The 16226-nt window shown below is 44.1% G+C and overlaps 1 long non-coding RNA gene and 2 other non-coding genes across 3 annotated transcripts; 2 read left to right on the forward strand and 1 right to left on the reverse strand.

Moving 5' to 3' along the window:
• Positions 1 to 1631: 1631 nt before the first annotated feature.
• Positions 1632 to 1795, forward strand: LOC129537461 (U1 spliceosomal RNA). Its single transcript, XR_008682027.1, has one exon. It is a non-coding gene; the product is annotated as a U1 spliceosomal RNA (small nuclear RNA).
• LOC148778265 (uncharacterized) lies at positions 1640 to 8333 on the forward strand. The gene is made up of 3 exons (XR_016036589.1): positions 1640 to 2102; positions 2211 to 3506; positions 7395 to 8333. It is a non-coding gene; the product is annotated as an uncharacterized LOC148778265 (long non-coding RNA).
• Positions 8334 to 12213: 3880 nt separating this feature from the next.
• LOC129537463 (U1 spliceosomal RNA) lies at positions 12214 to 12377 on the reverse strand. The gene has a single exon (XR_008682029.2). It is a non-coding gene; the product is annotated as a U1 spliceosomal RNA (small nuclear RNA).
• Between the last annotated feature and the right edge of the window lie 3849 nt (positions 12378 to 16226).

A 16226-nucleotide genomic window follows, 5' to 3' on the forward strand; every position in this document is an offset into this window, starting at 1 on the left:
TAGGACATTTCTTCCGGGTCTTTGTTTACCTTTGGATGAGTATCTCATTTCTTTTTCCACACGGGATCTGTCCTTGGGCTCTTCCTGACATGCATGTGCATCTTTTTGCCGAGAAGGATCGTAGCACAGAGGCCTGCTGCTGCTGCTAAGTCACTTCAGTCGAGTCCGACTCTGTGCGACCCCATAGACGGCAGTCCACCAGGCTCCCCCGTCCCTGGGGTTCTCCGGGCAAGAACACTGGAGTGGGTCGCCATTTCCTTCTCCAATGCACGAAAGTGAAAAGGGAAAGTGAAGTCGCCCAGTCGTGTCCGACTCTTCGCGGCCCCATGGACCGCAGCCTACCAGGCCCCTCCATCCATGGGATTTTCCAGGCAAGAGTACTGGAGTGGGGTGTCATTGCCTCTCCAGCGCAGAGGCCTAGGGGGAGGTTGACACCACCTATTAAGGGGTGGCTCCGTCTACCTCCTTTTTGACCCAGGAAAAACTTTGTAAGCATGGATAGTCTGCAACGATCTCCGTGACCTCAAAAATACGAAATATGTGGTCTCCTTATTTTCTATCCAAGCGGGACTCAGCTCTTCCTTGCTCCTCCTAATATCCTTATCTTAAAGAAGCGTAAAAAAAATTATTAGGTACATGGGATATATTTAGTTGCAGCATGAAAACACTTAGTTGTCCCAGATGGGATCTAGTTCCTTGACCAGGGATCCAACTCCGGCCCCAGGCATTGGGAAGTGTGGAATCTTAGCCAGTGGACCACTAGGGAAGCCCCTGTCCTTAGTCTGGAATATCTGTCCATAGGAGACAGATTCCAGCTGCTCAGCGTGGGGCGCATGGAATTCCTGCCTCACTGTGTCCAGGTGCAAACACCGCAGCAAAGGGTCCCAGGTCCCAGCCTGTCTCAATAAGACAGAGGATACAGACAGGTGTTAAAATCTGGTCAAAGTCAAAACCACACCTGAAGCTGGAAACAAAATGAGTGACATTTTTGATGAATGTCACAATTTCACGAATGGAACTGAGTTCACGGCCAGCCGTGACGCCTAATGTGTTTTACACACACAACACTACACCACAAAGACAACGGGATTTGAAAGGAAGCGGTTTCCCCCGGACTGCTAGATGTTCCGTTCTCCCCACTGAACGCCGTTAGTTGAATAAAAGGTAGGTGCACAGGCTTCAGCCGACCGCCAGACCGGTGCCGGGCAGGACAAACGTTAGGCAGGCAGCCGCAGAGGGTGGGCGGGAGAACGGGAGCGGGAGGCGGACGTCACTTTCCCCAGAGGGCGCCCGCCGGCCGCTTGGCCGGGCCGGACGGCGTGGCAGGAGGGAGGCGGGGACTAGGGCGGGGCGTGGGCTGGAGGGAAGCGCGCGCGGACTCCCGGTGACGTCACGGGCGGGGCGTGTCGTATGGAGATATGTGGGCGCGGGGGCTGCTGGTCCGTCGTCTGGTGCTGAAACACGATACGGTCTCCCGTGGCGTGGGAGAGAATGCAGGACTTTTTGCTTGAACGTGCGTGGATCCGCCGTGTGGAGGGTCCCAGAAGGCTCGGGGGTGCGGGGAGTAAAGTGAGCGTGTGTGTACAGTGCGGGGCGTATGAAGTTGAGGCGGGGCGGAAGTGGGGCAAGACATACTTACCTGGCAGGGGAGATACCATGATCACGAAGGTGGTTTTCCCAGGGCGAGGCTTATCCATTGCACTCCGGATGTGCTGACCCCTGCGATTTCCCCAAATGTGGGAAACTCGACTGCATAATTTGTGGTAGTGGGGGACTGCGTTCGCGCTTTCCCCTGGTTTTGCTTGTGAAAAATCAGGTCGAATCTTTTGTAGCTGTTTAAGCAAAGCTGTTCTCTGTCACTGTATCAGTAGGTTAGTATTTTAAGCTGTTTTTGCGCGTGTTGCGAGACTGTGTGTTTATGCTGCATAGCACTGGGCCTCCCCCCACCCCCATCCATGTTTCCGAGTTCCTGTCACTCAAAGAGCTTCTCTCCTATTTTTCTATTTTCTTGTCCAAATTCAACTCATCAGGAAGCCAATATGAGTGATCCGTTCACTGGCTCGAATCCTTCTTCCGTTTATTCCATCACAAACACTCGTGAGGTTTCTTCCAATTTGTATCATATCGTCTATGCCTTATTTGAATTATGTATAAATATCATATGTAGTGTTTACATACATATGAATATGTATTTTCCAAACACTCGTGAGGTTTCTTCCAATTTGTATCATATCGTCTATGCCTTATTTGAATTATGTATAAATATCATATGTAGTGTTTACATACATATGAATATGTATTTTCCAACTTAGACTTCCCCGTTTCTTTGTTGAGGTTTTCCTTCAGCTTTGACTTTGCCTCATCTCTTTCCTCCCAACAGTACAAACTGCATCCTGTAGGAGTTTCTTGCCTTTGTCTTTTCTACCTAGGAATTTTTTGTCATCCATTTTATTTTTCTAGCTCACTTATGGCATTTGGAAACATGTTTGCTCTGTGGCACACTTAACAATACTGGGAAGTATAAGGAAGATCAGCCAAAAAGAAAATAGAAAAATATCTCCATTGTCTTCACCTACCCATGGGCTTTCAGATGGCCTTTCTTGTTCCTGGACACTTTCTGTACCTGATGTCCTTCTTGGGTGAAGGAGTGAGTCTTTGTAAATCATGAATAACAATGGATCCTGTTGGCTGTGGTTTTATCTTCAGAGCTGGATGCTTCCATCAGAGTGAAGAACCCTCCCAAGCTGGAAGGTGAGGGCTCCAGAGCAAGCACACATGAGCGTCCAGTCTGTAACAAGATTAAAGACTTCAGTTCAGTTCAGTTCATTTCAGTCGCTCAGTCGTGTCTGACTCTTTGCGACCCCATGAATCGCAGCACGCCAGGCCTCCCTATCCATCACCAACTCCCGGAGTTCACTCAAACTCATGTCCACAGAGTCGGTGATGCCATCCAGCCATCTCATTCTCTGTCGTCCCCGTCTCCTCCCACCCACAATCCTTCCTAGCATCAGCCTCTTTTCCAGTGAGTCAACTCGACGCAGGAGGTGGCCAAAGTATCGGAGTTTCAGCTTTAGCATCAGTCCTTCCAATGAACACCCAGGACTGATCTCCTTTAGAGTGGACTGGTTGGATCTCCTTGCAGTCCAGGGGACTCTCAAGAGTCTTCTCCAGCACCGCAGTTCAAAAGCATCCATTCTTCGGCGATCAGCTTTCTTCACAGTCCAACTCTCACATCCATACATGACCACGGGAAAAACCATAGCCTTGACTAGACGGACCTTTGTTGGCAAAGTAATGTCTCTGCTTTTTAATGTGCTATCTAGGTTGGTCATAACTTTCCTTCCAAGGAGTAAGCGTCTTTTAATTTCCTGGCTGCAATCAGCATCTGAAGTGATTTTGGAGCCCGGCTTAAGAGTTTGAAACAGAAGATTATCAGAAGAAAACTGCTGTTTGGCAAGTGGCGACTAGCGTGCAGATTCCCTGGCCTTCAGGCTTAGGGTCCGGAGGTAACCCCGTGCGCTCCTTCCTTGTGCTCTTTGTCTGCTGTGGCTGAATCCCCCACTAACGTTTCTCTTCCTCATGTGCTCACTCAGCAGCTGACACTGCCTCTGCGTGCTCTTTCCTCTCTTTTCCATGGGGGCGGCCACCCTGCAGTGCCCTCCGTCTCAGTCTCCTGTTTAGACTCTGACCACTTTGTTTTCCCACTGCTACCGTCCTCATATGCCCTCTGACCTTTCCTATTAGCCACAGGAAGCCCAGATCCATGGTCCTCCTCATCAGAATAGCAGCATTTAACCCACTGAAAACATTGGCCTTAAATCACACACATTCTTGGCTTCTTCCCCTTACTTTCCCTGCCCCTGCCTCCAAGTCCACTGCCTCTTTCTTTCAGGATCACGTCTTAAGGAATCACTGGCACGTGAGTTGGCTTCTGGAGAAATGAACCTAGGACAGCCCTTACCCCTCAGCTTATCCACCCGAATAAGAAATCCCAGACTGAAGGAAAAAGCCTTGATTACTAAAATAAAATAAGAACCCGGGTCATAGGTGGGAGTCTGGACTGGCCTGAGTCATGATTCCCTTCAGCCTCTGATAGGCAGAACTTTGCTAATGTGCAGGGGGCTTCCAGGAACTCCCTGGAGCTGGCATTAGGTGGAGGACAGTAAATGGCTCCCTAAATTAGGGACATTGGGGAAAAGGAGATACAGAAGCCAGGATTTCAAAATACAGAGAGCATGAGATGGACAGGCATTCAGACCTCTCCAGTTTTACTCACATTATTCCTTCCCCATATTAGTAAAAGCCCAGAAAAATGAACTGAGTTGAAATCTGAGGCCAGGGCATGTAGGACAGCATTGGACTGGATTAACTTTGGGCCACATTTATGAAGACCCAGAGAGATACACAAGAATACAAGATAATCATTGCTTCAGACAATCCAATTGAGAAGGCCAATTATTCATAGGAGAGTAACAGAGAAAGACCAAAAGATCTTTAGGGCCAATGGAGAGAAGTCCATATTGGACTAGAAGGAGAAAATAAAAAGAGAGATGTGAAATAGTGCAGGCCTGGTGAGTAGTTCTTAATCGTGCTACTGTAAAATGAACACAGGTTGAGTGTTGAGGTGACATGCTTGCCTTATCCCAATCCAAGGAAATTCTGATTTTAAAGTTCTGGGGATGAGGTTTGGATATCAGTATCTTTCAAAGCTCTGCTAATATGCATCAAGGATTAGAAGGACTGTGGATCTGATAGGATATAAGTAACCAATATGGCGTGGCCTATGAGTGGCTGCTTCCTAAAAAAGCTGAATATCAACAAGTAAGGGAATTTACATTCTTCTCTCAACGGAAATATTTTGTACAGCCTGGAGAAGAGGAAAGAGAAAAAAAGAGAGACATAGATAGCTAAGTTAGATACATAATCCCTCTGGATTCAGTGTCTCACAATTTTCATAGTCCAAGATACAATAAAACAAACAAACAAAATTACATAGACCCCAACGTATAAAATCGAGCCTCCCCTTGCCACAAGAATAAAATTCAGTATTTCCTTTTCTACTGTTAACATGCAACTTGCAGTTAGCTATTCACTAAATATGTTCACAGCCTACTCTCTGGCTCAGAACAGCAGATGCAACAATTTTTTTTTCATCGAATATAGCCTTTATGCCAAAACCCCATAATGAATGTTAGGCCTTATCCTGCCATATTTTTCCTTTTACATACCCTTCTATCAGTTCAGTTAGGTTGCTCGGTTGGGTCCAAATCTTTGTGACCCCATGGACTGCAGCACGCCGGGCTTCTCTGTTCATCACCAACTCCCAGAGCTTGCTCTCATTCATGTCCATCGAGTCGGTGATGCCATCCAACCACCTCATCCTCTTTTGTCCCCTTCTCCTCCTGCCTTCAATCTTTCCCAGCATCAGAATCTTTTCTAAGTAGTCAGTTCTTCGCATCAGGTGGCCAAAGTATTGGAGTTTCAGCTTCAGCATCAGTCCTTCCAATGAAAATTCAAGACTGATTTCCTTTCGGATGGACTGGTTGGATCTCCTTGCATCCCAAGGGACTCAAGAGTCTTCTCCAATCCCACAGTCCAAAAGCATCAATTCTTTGGCACTCGGCTTTCTTTATGGTCCAACTCTCACATCCATACATGACTACTGGAAAAACCATAACTTTGACTAGATGGACCTTTGTTGGCAAGTCACGTCTCTGCTTTTTAATATGCTGTCTCAGTTTATCATAACTTTTCTTCCAAGGAGTAAGCGTCTTTTAATTTCATGGCTGCTGTCACCATCTGCAGTGATTCTGGAGCCCAGAAAAATAAAGTCAGCCACTGTTTCCCCATCTCTTTGCCATGAAGTGATGGGACCGGAGGCCATGATCTTCGTTCTTTTGAATGCCTAGTTTTAAACCACCCTTTTCCGTCTTCCTTCACTTTCATCAAGAGGCTCATTAGTTCCTCTTTGCTTTCTGCTGTAAGGGTGGTGTCATCTGCATATCTCAGGTTATTGATATTTCTCCTGGCAATCTTGATTCCAGCTGTGCTTCATCCAGCCCAGCATTTCGCATCATGTACTGTGGATAAAAGTTCAAGAGTCAAGGTGACGATATAAAGCCTTGACATACTCCTTTCTCAATTTGGAACCAGTCCGTGTTCCATGTCCGGTTCTAAGGCTGCTTCTTGATTTGCATACAGGTTTTTCATGAGGCAGGTAAGGTGGTCTGTTATTTCCATCTCTTTAGGAATTTTCCATAGTTTGTTGTGATCCACACAGTCAAAGTTTTGGCCTAGTCAAGAAAGCAGAAGTATTTGTTCTTCTGGATTTTTTTCTATACAGTAGCATAAATTACTAGTAGAGAATCTTTCTTTGAAAAGTTTGAGAAAAAGGTGATGAGAATTTAGTATGACTAAACTGAATCCTCCTTCACTTCAGAGTTTTATTTGTGTAGATGTCAAGGATATTCCTAGAAATGCTTTAAGGTAGATCCAGCATGAAACCACCTTCCTAACATTTTGGTGTCCATGGGATGCAAATGGCTTGACACAAAGTTACACTCCCTGCTCTCTTTTTGTGAATTTTATTTTGAGTTTCCCCTCTTTGCATTCATCCCTGTCTCTTTGGAGCAGGATTTCCCTGGAACGCCTTACTCCTGTCCAGGAGGATGACCAAACAGCCTCTGTTAACTGTTGACTCCTCCAGATTGGAGCTTTCCTCTCCTCCTCTCCCTTCCCGCAAATATATAGGAAGGGCCTATGGCCTGAGCTGTCAGTAACAAGTCATGTGGTTTTGGATAGTCCTTGGACCCTTGAAACCATAGCTCCTCTGTAAATTATGGAAGTAGACTTGGATACATTCTGAGGTCCCTATTGGTGCTCACATCCAGGACTTTCCAGGACCCTGCTTCTCCTGAGAAGGCAGGGATGAAGAGGTAGAAGAGGGTGTCTTTCTCAGTTGAGGATCCTCTGCTCCCATAGCTGTCTGTTTCTAAGTGTGTATGAGGGATGCTCAGCACGTCCATCCCTGAACGTGTGGGAAAGCATACAGATGGAGGGGATTCAAGAGTCCAATGACTGTTGAGGATTGAGTGGCGGGGATCCAGTTAAGACTCTGAAGCAGCTCTGAGCTGAGATATCACCAAGCACAGGTGGGGTGAGGACAGGGTTCCTTAGATGCTGCACCACAGGCTAGATGAAAGTTTAAGGAGGTATTCCTTCTCAATCATGGATCTCACTTCCCTCTCCAGCCAGCCTGTGGCTCTCCCTTCAGCTCGTCCTGTCAACAGGAGCTCTGTCTGCCCCTGGCCCCAGTCACCATGTGGCCATCCCTTCAGGCTCAGCAGGGCCTAACGAAGACTCACGTTTCTTCTCTCTCTCTCTGTCTTTCACAGATATCAATTACTTTAGGAACTAAGACAAGATATTGTTGATTTGAGAAACCACACTATAAAATTACCTTTTCCATTTGATGAAAAAGAATCTACAACAGCAACTCGATTTCAACCTCAGCAACACTGGAGGGATCCTTTCCTGAGAATGAACATCCCAACCAACAACCACTGTCCACACTCCAAGGGACAGAATTGATGCGAGTAATCCCGGTCATCAGCCTCCGAATGTAATCCTCAGTAAGGTGATCAATGCTTTGATGGACACACAGTTTGGAAAGACCTTAATGCTGCTCCTCTAAATAGTCGTCCTCCACACACCAGCATGGGAACAATTGGAAGAAGACAACATATCAACCCGGTCATTCTTTGCCACCAGATGGACTGTGCTCAAAGCAGACAGCATTTACTGCGCATTGTTCTTGCTGAAAGTGTTTATCCTGTGTTTAATACTGAGGTAGATATCAGATAACTGCCGAATTGAGACCTTTGAACTAGACAGCTGGCCTGTCTTTCTTCAAACGGTCGATGTTTGCACCAAAAAGACAACAAAAGGAGAAGAGAAGTTTTAGGTCCCAAAGGACTAAAAAGATCGTGTTGCTTTATCTCTTTAGTCCTTCAGAACCTCAAACATCTCCTCACCTTCTTGTAGTTGTCTTTGACGGTCGTGACATTGACTTCTTTGCAGAGGACAGGTCAGTTGTCTACTGAAAGGTCTCCATTTTGCAGCTGTCTGATCACTGCCTCATGATTAAATTCCGGTGAACCCTTTTTGCCAAGAACACCATCTAGTGCATGCTGTGTGCTTCCGAGTGCAGCCTGTTTGGAGGCTAAGAGTGTCCACTTCACCTGTCCCCACTATTATTATTTCAGCTTTGAACACTGTTATGCAGAGGCTTATAAGATCTGTTCTTGAAAAGACAGGCTTTTGTGTGTGTAATGAGCAATCTGATTAGTGGTATTTTGAGGGTGTATCAATACTGTATTCTATGGTGCTCTTTCTGTAAAAATTTTACCACCCTTTATTGATCCCTGATGTGTGTCAATTATCACATCTGTGGTATTGCCAGCTTTGTGCTGTGGAAAAGACAATCCATACCCCTAACATATGATTAAAAATATTTTTGTGTTTCACTGCGGACTCGTGCTTTTTTAAAATTCAGTGTTATAATCCATGATTTTCTTGCATTTATTTTTAATTGGAGGATAACTGTTTTCCAGTGTAGTGCTGGTTTCTGCCACACCACAATGGGAATCAAACCATAAGTGTAACTATGTCCCCTCCTTCTTGAACCTCCTTCCCACCCCTCCCCCATCCACAATCCATTATTAACATGATTTTTTATAACCTAAATACTCTTGTTTCTCATGTGCCGTGCTGTGCTTAGTTGCCAGTTGTGTCCGACTCTTTGCAACCCCATGGACTGCAGCCCAGCAGGCTCCTGTGTCCATGGGGATTCTCCAGGCAAGAATACTGGCGTGGGTTGCCATTCTCTACTTCAGGGGATCTTTCCAACCCAGGTGTCACCATTGCAGGGGGATTCCACCAGGGAAGCCCAAGAATACTGGAGTGGGTATCCGATCCCTTCTCCGGGGAATCCTACAAAACCAGGAATCGATCCGGTATCTCCTGAATCGCGGGCAGATTCTTTACCAGCGGAGCTACCAGGGAAGCCCCTTTGTTTCTCCTGTTCAGTTTGTATCTTAAACTCCTCTCACATCTTTTCATCTATGTTTCCCATTTGCAGTAGGTTGTATCTTCTGGGTTTCTTTCTCTGTTATTTTATTTTCTTTGTGTATGCGTATTTGTGTCTGTGTATCTTTTGCTTGGTATTTTGGAAGGCCTGGATAGCTAGTTAGTGCACTAGAATTTTTGACACGTTTAGTCCTTTAGTATTTTGTCACATTTCTAATATTTGAAGTGTATGTTTCAAATGTTATCTATCAACTTCAACTTTTTACTACTGTGATGCTGAAGGACATTATTCTGCTTTTTCTTCTGTCTTTACCTACCTTATAGTATTATTTCAATCCAATCAAATGTATACCCTTTATATACTATATTTTTCCTACCTTTTTTTGTTAATGTGCTAGTTGGAGGGTAGAGGTAAGAGCTGGAGGAGGGGCCCACTGGGTCCTTTCGACCCCCTGGTGGCACAGGATGGCTGTCCCACTCTGGGAGTACTAGCAGCCTCCCTGCAGAAGTTTGAGGGTGTTCCTAGGCCGCCCCCAGAGCAGGGCCTACGACACAGTGGTTTAAATCTACAATCCCATATATTCAGTGATGACCAGATGTATATAACTCATAGTTTCCTGTCAATTCTTGAGCAGAGTTCGTCTTTAAAGATCTCTCATGATGGACTGAGGACTCCTTAAGTTTGATATATTTAATCTTGTTTTCTGTTGCTTTGATACAGTACAGACACCTTGGCTAAATATAAAGAACTTGTCCACAATGAGTTCTATTGATTTTTTTTTTTTTTTAATAATGTCTTACTTTGTGTGTTCTGCTGAGATGTAGAATGTAAATTGATTTTTCTTCACTGAGGCAAAGGGTGGTCTGGAGCTTCAGGACATTTTTTCTTTTTTAAAATAAGGCTTTCGGCTCGACTTGAATAGGTCTTAGAGCTGACCATTCCACGTCTACTTCCCCTAGGTCTCTATGACTTTCTGATCTTTTCTCACTATCTTTTGTTCATTTCTATTCTGTTTGATGCTTTCATTTTTAATGCAGCGTCCCTTATAAGTTTGGATAAATATGTTCTCTATGTACCTTGTCATTTAGCATTTTCTTTTCCAGAGAATTTTCTTTACCCTCAATTTTTTTTTTTATCTCTGTCAATTCCAATTTCTCATTTCTTCTTTCCTGTCTACTTCTGTCTCGTGTTGTGTATTTCTTATGTAAAATATTGAAGTTTTTTCCATGTGTATGTATCTACAAATGCTTTGTTCAGAACAATTCAAAATATGGATGCCATTTTACATTCCCCAATGTTTTTTGATTAATTTTGAGGCAGTCTTTTCATTTGTTGAAATTGTTGACTCTCAATTTACACTTTTTTCTTCTGTCACCTTGGAAGAAATGTCTGCTATATAGTTTTCATTTTCACATGACTAGGTTTACCTGAATGAGAGTCAGTTGTTCCAGGTCAGAAGGGATTCGTGCTTTGAGTGGCTTAGTTGATTTCTTTATTCTAGGTCTGTCTTGTGCAATTACTCTAGCCGAGCTAAGACTTGGGAGAAAGGTATGGTGTGTCTCTTGAGTTGGGGATTCTCTTTCTTCCAGTAGGACCTTTAATTTCTGCCAGTTGCACCATTCTTTTTCATCACCACAAGTGTCCAAAGGATGCTCCCTTCAGCTCGGTCTCAGCTGATCCCAGTAAATGCCTCCTCAAGATTGTCCCCCTCGGTGCTCTGCACTGATCCCCTTCCTGTCAATTCCCCAGTCACCAGAGCTAGAGCCAACCATGTCTCAGACATCCTCTGAGTTTATCCACACGCTCTTTCCGTGAGTTATTCTACCTGAGTTCTGTCTGGAGTACTCCCTCCCTGCTGTGCGCTCCTCTATATGCAGGGCCTTTGTTGATCCCTCTGCTGCTGTGTGGCTCCCAGACCTAGCTGAATACAAACCAAGTCACGTCCACAGTGTTCTCGGGTCCCTGGTTGTTTGGGTTTTGAATGGTGTCCTTGACTCTCTCTGTTCTCCTAGCCCTCAGAATTGTATGAGAGGTTCAGCTGCTCTTATTCTAGGTGGACCTGTGTTCTCCTATCATTTTTTTTCAAATCCGAGATTTCAATAGTACACAAAAGTAGACATAACAGAACACTCCCATCTTGTCAGGCATGGTCTACAATTACCAGCTTATGGTTGAACTTGTCTTACTACAATCCATGCACTTACCTTTTCCTATTTTTTTTAAATGAAATCTCAGACATCATGTTTCATTTCTAATTATGTCAGCATGTTTCCCCTCAATGAGAACTCTTTTTGAAAGTACTATCATCACAGCATTATAATCATAAATTAATTCAAAATCTTTAATATCATAAAAGACTATTCAAATTTTCCATTTTTAAAAATGCAGCATTTTTTTCAGCTTATTTGATCACATAGGGTTTGTTTTTTTTAATTGATTGATTGATTGATGGCTGCCCTGGGCCTTCGCAGCTTCGCACGGGGCTTCTCCAGTTGTGGAGACCGGGAGCTCCTCTCCTGTGGTTTGCTGGTTTCTCGGCGTCAGTAGTTGCTGCCCATGCACTCAGTGGTTGCGGCTTGTGGGCTTAGTTGCCCCTCAGCACGTGGGACCTTCCTGGACCAGGGATCAAACCTGTGTCCTCTGCATTGCTAGGCAAATTCCTAACCAGGGAAGCCCCCTCCCCTCCGCCATTATCGTTTCTAAGTTAGTATTCTCTTTTGGATGCAAATAGAATCCACGAACTGTAATCACTAAGATACTACCTTTAAATCTCTTACATGCATGCTTGCCTTCAATTTCTTCCTTCCTTCCTTGCTTTCTCTCTCCCTCGCTCTCCATCTCTCTTGGTCTATTGCTGTCCTTCTTTTTCCCTTTAAATCATTTACTTGTTGGAGAAACTGAGTTGGTTTTTCGGTAGCATTCCCACAGTCTAAACTGTATACTAGGGGGTACTTTAATAGTGTTTCTGTCCTTCATACTTCCTTTTTGGTGGTAGAATATACAGCAGTGCTGTAGCGTAACGAGTACCGCAGTGGGCTGCTATTTCTTTCTCCAGGAAATCATATAGCCTGAGCCGTCAGAGAACCTCCACACTGTGGTAGTTCTATCATTGAGATTATAGTTACCAGGGGAAAGCACGCACGCAGCTCCCGACTACCACAAATTATGCAGTGGAGTTTCCCGCACTTGGGGACATCGCAGAGGTCAACACACCCGCAGCGCAACAGATGAGCCTCGCCTTGAGAGAACCCCCTTCGTGATCACGGTATCTCCCCTGCCAGGTAAGTATGTTTCCTAAGGCCCAATATCAAAGGTAAGTAACTACAGCACAAGCTACTCCATCTTTTCAGGATCCAAATCAGGACTAGAGTTCACTTACTTTCTCCCCCTAATCTACATATTTTGTTAATTTTTTGGTAGGAAGTTGGGTTTCTCATTATTCATTCCACTACCTTAACATTTCTAACATTTCGCCACTGTTCAAGATGACAAGGGAAAGTCCTACTCTTGTAGGATGACAGAAACAGATGTGGTAGCTTACCTAAACTACTGTAATCACTATGAGCCATTAGAAGCCAAATATCACCCATGGTTGAATCTTACCAGGAAACTTAGCACCACTAGTCTATTAGTAAAAATAAGAAAAAACATTTCCTAAATGCCTTGTAATCATATGACAGGCTAGTCTTTGTGGGGGTTGATATTTCTACAGCTTGATTATCTGTTTCTTTACTTCTAGAATGTTACAAAAAGCTTTGTGTAGGAAAGGGTCACTAAAAATTGGAAGACTAAGAAAAAATGGAAGATTTGGCTTATACTTCCTATCTCCTTTATGAAATGATGCCTTTTCCCCTCAAAGCAAGCCCATTAAAACTGGAAAGCATTTCCACTTAAGAGGAAGCTTATGGCTACCAACCTTTTGCAAATTACTTCATTAGAGAATTCCAGGGTGTTTCTCATATTTTCTTCCCTGTCCATGTTAGAGTGACTGATGCTCTGTTACAGGTGTTGCTGAGGTTACAGAAACTTGGCCAGAATTTAGAATGTAAACAAGCCATGTCAGCTGATGAATGTGAAAGAAGTAAAATGTCATGTAAACAAACGGGAGGGAAAAAAGACAAACCATTGTGCTCCGCCTAGCTTAGAAAAGGTACTCAGTTACATTTATGGTGCTAAGGAGCCCCAATCCCTACTTCCAAATTCCATGTTTAAAATCTGAAACCTCAGCTTCTAAGCTAGGAAAATTATACCCAGCAGAAATAACAAATCTCATGAGCTTGCAAAGTTCCAGAGTAACCTTGGTTACTGTTATTTTTTATTGATATTTAAGATATCAATTACATTGATATTTAAGATCCCAGAAGTATAATCTGAAGGGCCCCCTTTCTTACCTCCATCATGTTGTGATAACAAAACATTGAGACAATGACCAAAACCTAGAAAGATGTGTGACATTTCTTTCTAAACTATTCAAACACATCAAAGCCAGAAGCCTATGAGTTGTTTTAATATGGAGAAATGCAAAAGCACTAAAAAGTGAAAACTATAGCACTCCAACTAGTGCCACTACCAAATGAAAAACATACAAGAAGTAGGCTATTCTGACCATAATGAGTTATTTGGTGAAATACTGAACTTGAAAGGGGACACTACATTTGAAATTATCCTTTTATGTGGAGAATTCTGACCCCGAAAGACCTGGGAGCTTTCTTAAAGTTATGTTCTGACTAAATAGTATATGCTTGGTTTAAACAAAAAAAAATTAATGTACTTTAATCTGCATCTAATCTCTTTTCCCTGTCATTCAATAATCAACTCTGAAACAATATTAGAGGTAAAGGTTTACTCTAAATGGTAACAGTCTTTGCTCTAAACAGTCTTTGCCTCTGCTCTTTAACTTGGCCTTCCCAATACTTTCAGTCTACCACTGCAAGTCTTAGCTTTGACTACCTTCTAAGGATTATGCCATTTCTGCAGTCATTCTTACAGACTCTCATTTTCTCTCTCTCTCATCTTGAACCTTTGATTAAAAAATCGTTCTCACTCAAAGAGCAGAAGTTGATCGAATGGCAAAAAAAAAATACACACACATGCATTTATGACATGATATGGAATATATGAAATGGATTGTGAAAGTGGGGGAGGAATAAACTTTATTGGCCCATAGAAGGGATGAGGGAAAAGAAGGAAGGGGGGGTGAGGAAACTAAAGTGGCATGATTTATAGTGTGCAAATATACCTTGTAACCTCCACCATTCAACTTAGAGAGTTACGAACCGTGAAATAGAGGTAGACTAAAAGGGTCATATATGGATGTGAGAGTTGGACTGTGAAGAAAGCTGATTGCCGAAGAATTGATGCTTTTGAACTGTGGTGCTGGAGAAGACTCTTGAGAGTCCCTTGGACTGCAAGGAGATCCAACCAGTCCATTCTAGAGGAGATCAATCCTGGGTGTTCATTGGAAAGAGTGATGCTAAAGCTGAAACTCCAATACTCTGGCCACCTCATGCGACGAGTTGACTCCCTGGAAAAGACTCTGATGCTGGGAAAGATTGGGGGCGGGAGGAGAAGGGGACGACAGAGAATGAGATGGCTGGATGGCATCACCGACTCTGTGGACATGAGTTTGAGTGAACTCCGGGAGTTGGTGATGGACAGGGAGGCCTGGCGTGCTGTGATTCATGGGGTCGCAAAGAGTCGGACACGACTGAGCGACTGAACTGAACTGAACTGAAAGTGAGTTTCACTTTGCAGGCGATGCTACTTGTACCACTTCTATCATTAGTAAGTCACCGTTTAGTTCAGACAGGGCTCTCTGGTTAGCGCACACAAGGGTCTCCATCCTGGGCTGCAGTCTGACCCGCCAGTGCTCAGAAGCCATGCTCGTGATGAGCTCGCACACTTTCCAGTTCCCCACCTCCAATGGCGGCCAGGGTCTCCAGCCTGCTTAAGCGCTCCAGGCTTCTTCCAAGAACTTCTTCTAGCCGATTGCGTATCACCTGGGCCCCTTCTAGTTCCACCTGCAGAGGTCGGCCTCTCTCAGAGCTGATTCAACATGCCACACGTGGAAGGAAAATGAATTAGCCATCAATGTAATGAGTCCACCGTTGTTGTTGTTTGGCTGCTAAGTCGTGTCCGACTCTTTTGCGACCGCATAGACTCTAGCCCCCCAGGCTCGTCTGTCCGTGGGGTTTTCCAGGGAAGGATACTGGAGTGGGTTGCCATTTCCTCCTCCAGGGGATCTTCCGGACCCAGGGATCGAACCTGTGTCCCCTGCATTGTAGGCAGATTCTTTGCCACTGAGCTACCAAGGAAGCCCATAATGAGTCCACAGACGCTTCCAAAGAGCCAACGGTGCCACTCTGAGCCATGAGACTCTAGGAGACACATTTTCTCGTGTCTCTAGAACACAGTCAATGAATGTGGTCTTTGTTGTGGCCCCTGTGTTCACTGCTGGTAGACTAGCAAGGTCTGCTTTCTGTAAAGTTTGTCCCTTTATCCGAGATACTGGGCCAATCTGACATAAAATTATAGTTCCTAATATTTAGCTAACACCACTCTAAGGTTACTAGGAGACATTTTATTTTCTAACTAAACGCGTTAGTTTCTGAAAAACCAAAACCCAGGAAAAACTAACTGTAAATTGAATTGATAGTGAGCCAAGTAGGGTTGGTTGCTACTGAAGGTATATGTTTTGTCATTTGTTAACCAAACTTTACAGTACTCTGAGAAGGAATCCAGCAAAGAGCCAGAGATTCTTTAACAAGTAACACAAGTGGTCCTATCATTCCCATCCTCTGCCTTCATTTTCTTGAAAGAGAAAGAAAACAAATTTAACTCAGCAAAAAATTAGAGAAAGCTGAATAGCAACAAAAATAAAAATTAGGAAAGAAAGAAAGGGGCTAGGAGGGAAGGCAAAACAAGAAAAAAAATCAAGGGAACAGAAAATGTACCAGAAAGATAATAATATATATGACCAAAAATTAAGAGGTACAGGAAAACATATTCATCATGATGGCTATTGGTAATCCTGCAGTTCAGTTCAGTTCAATTCAGTCGCTCAGTCGTGTCCGACTCTCCGCAGCCCCATGAATCACAGCACGCCAGGCCTCCCTGTCCATCACCAACTCCCGGAGTT

This window comes from Moschus berezovskii, chromosome 3 (genome assembly GCF_049115385.1).
Source record: "Moschus berezovskii isolate FMDL1 chromosome 3, NW_MosBer_1.0, whole genome shotgun sequence".
Classification (NCBI taxonomy): domain Eukaryota; kingdom Metazoa; phylum Chordata; class Mammalia; order Artiodactyla; family Moschidae; genus Moschus; species Moschus berezovskii.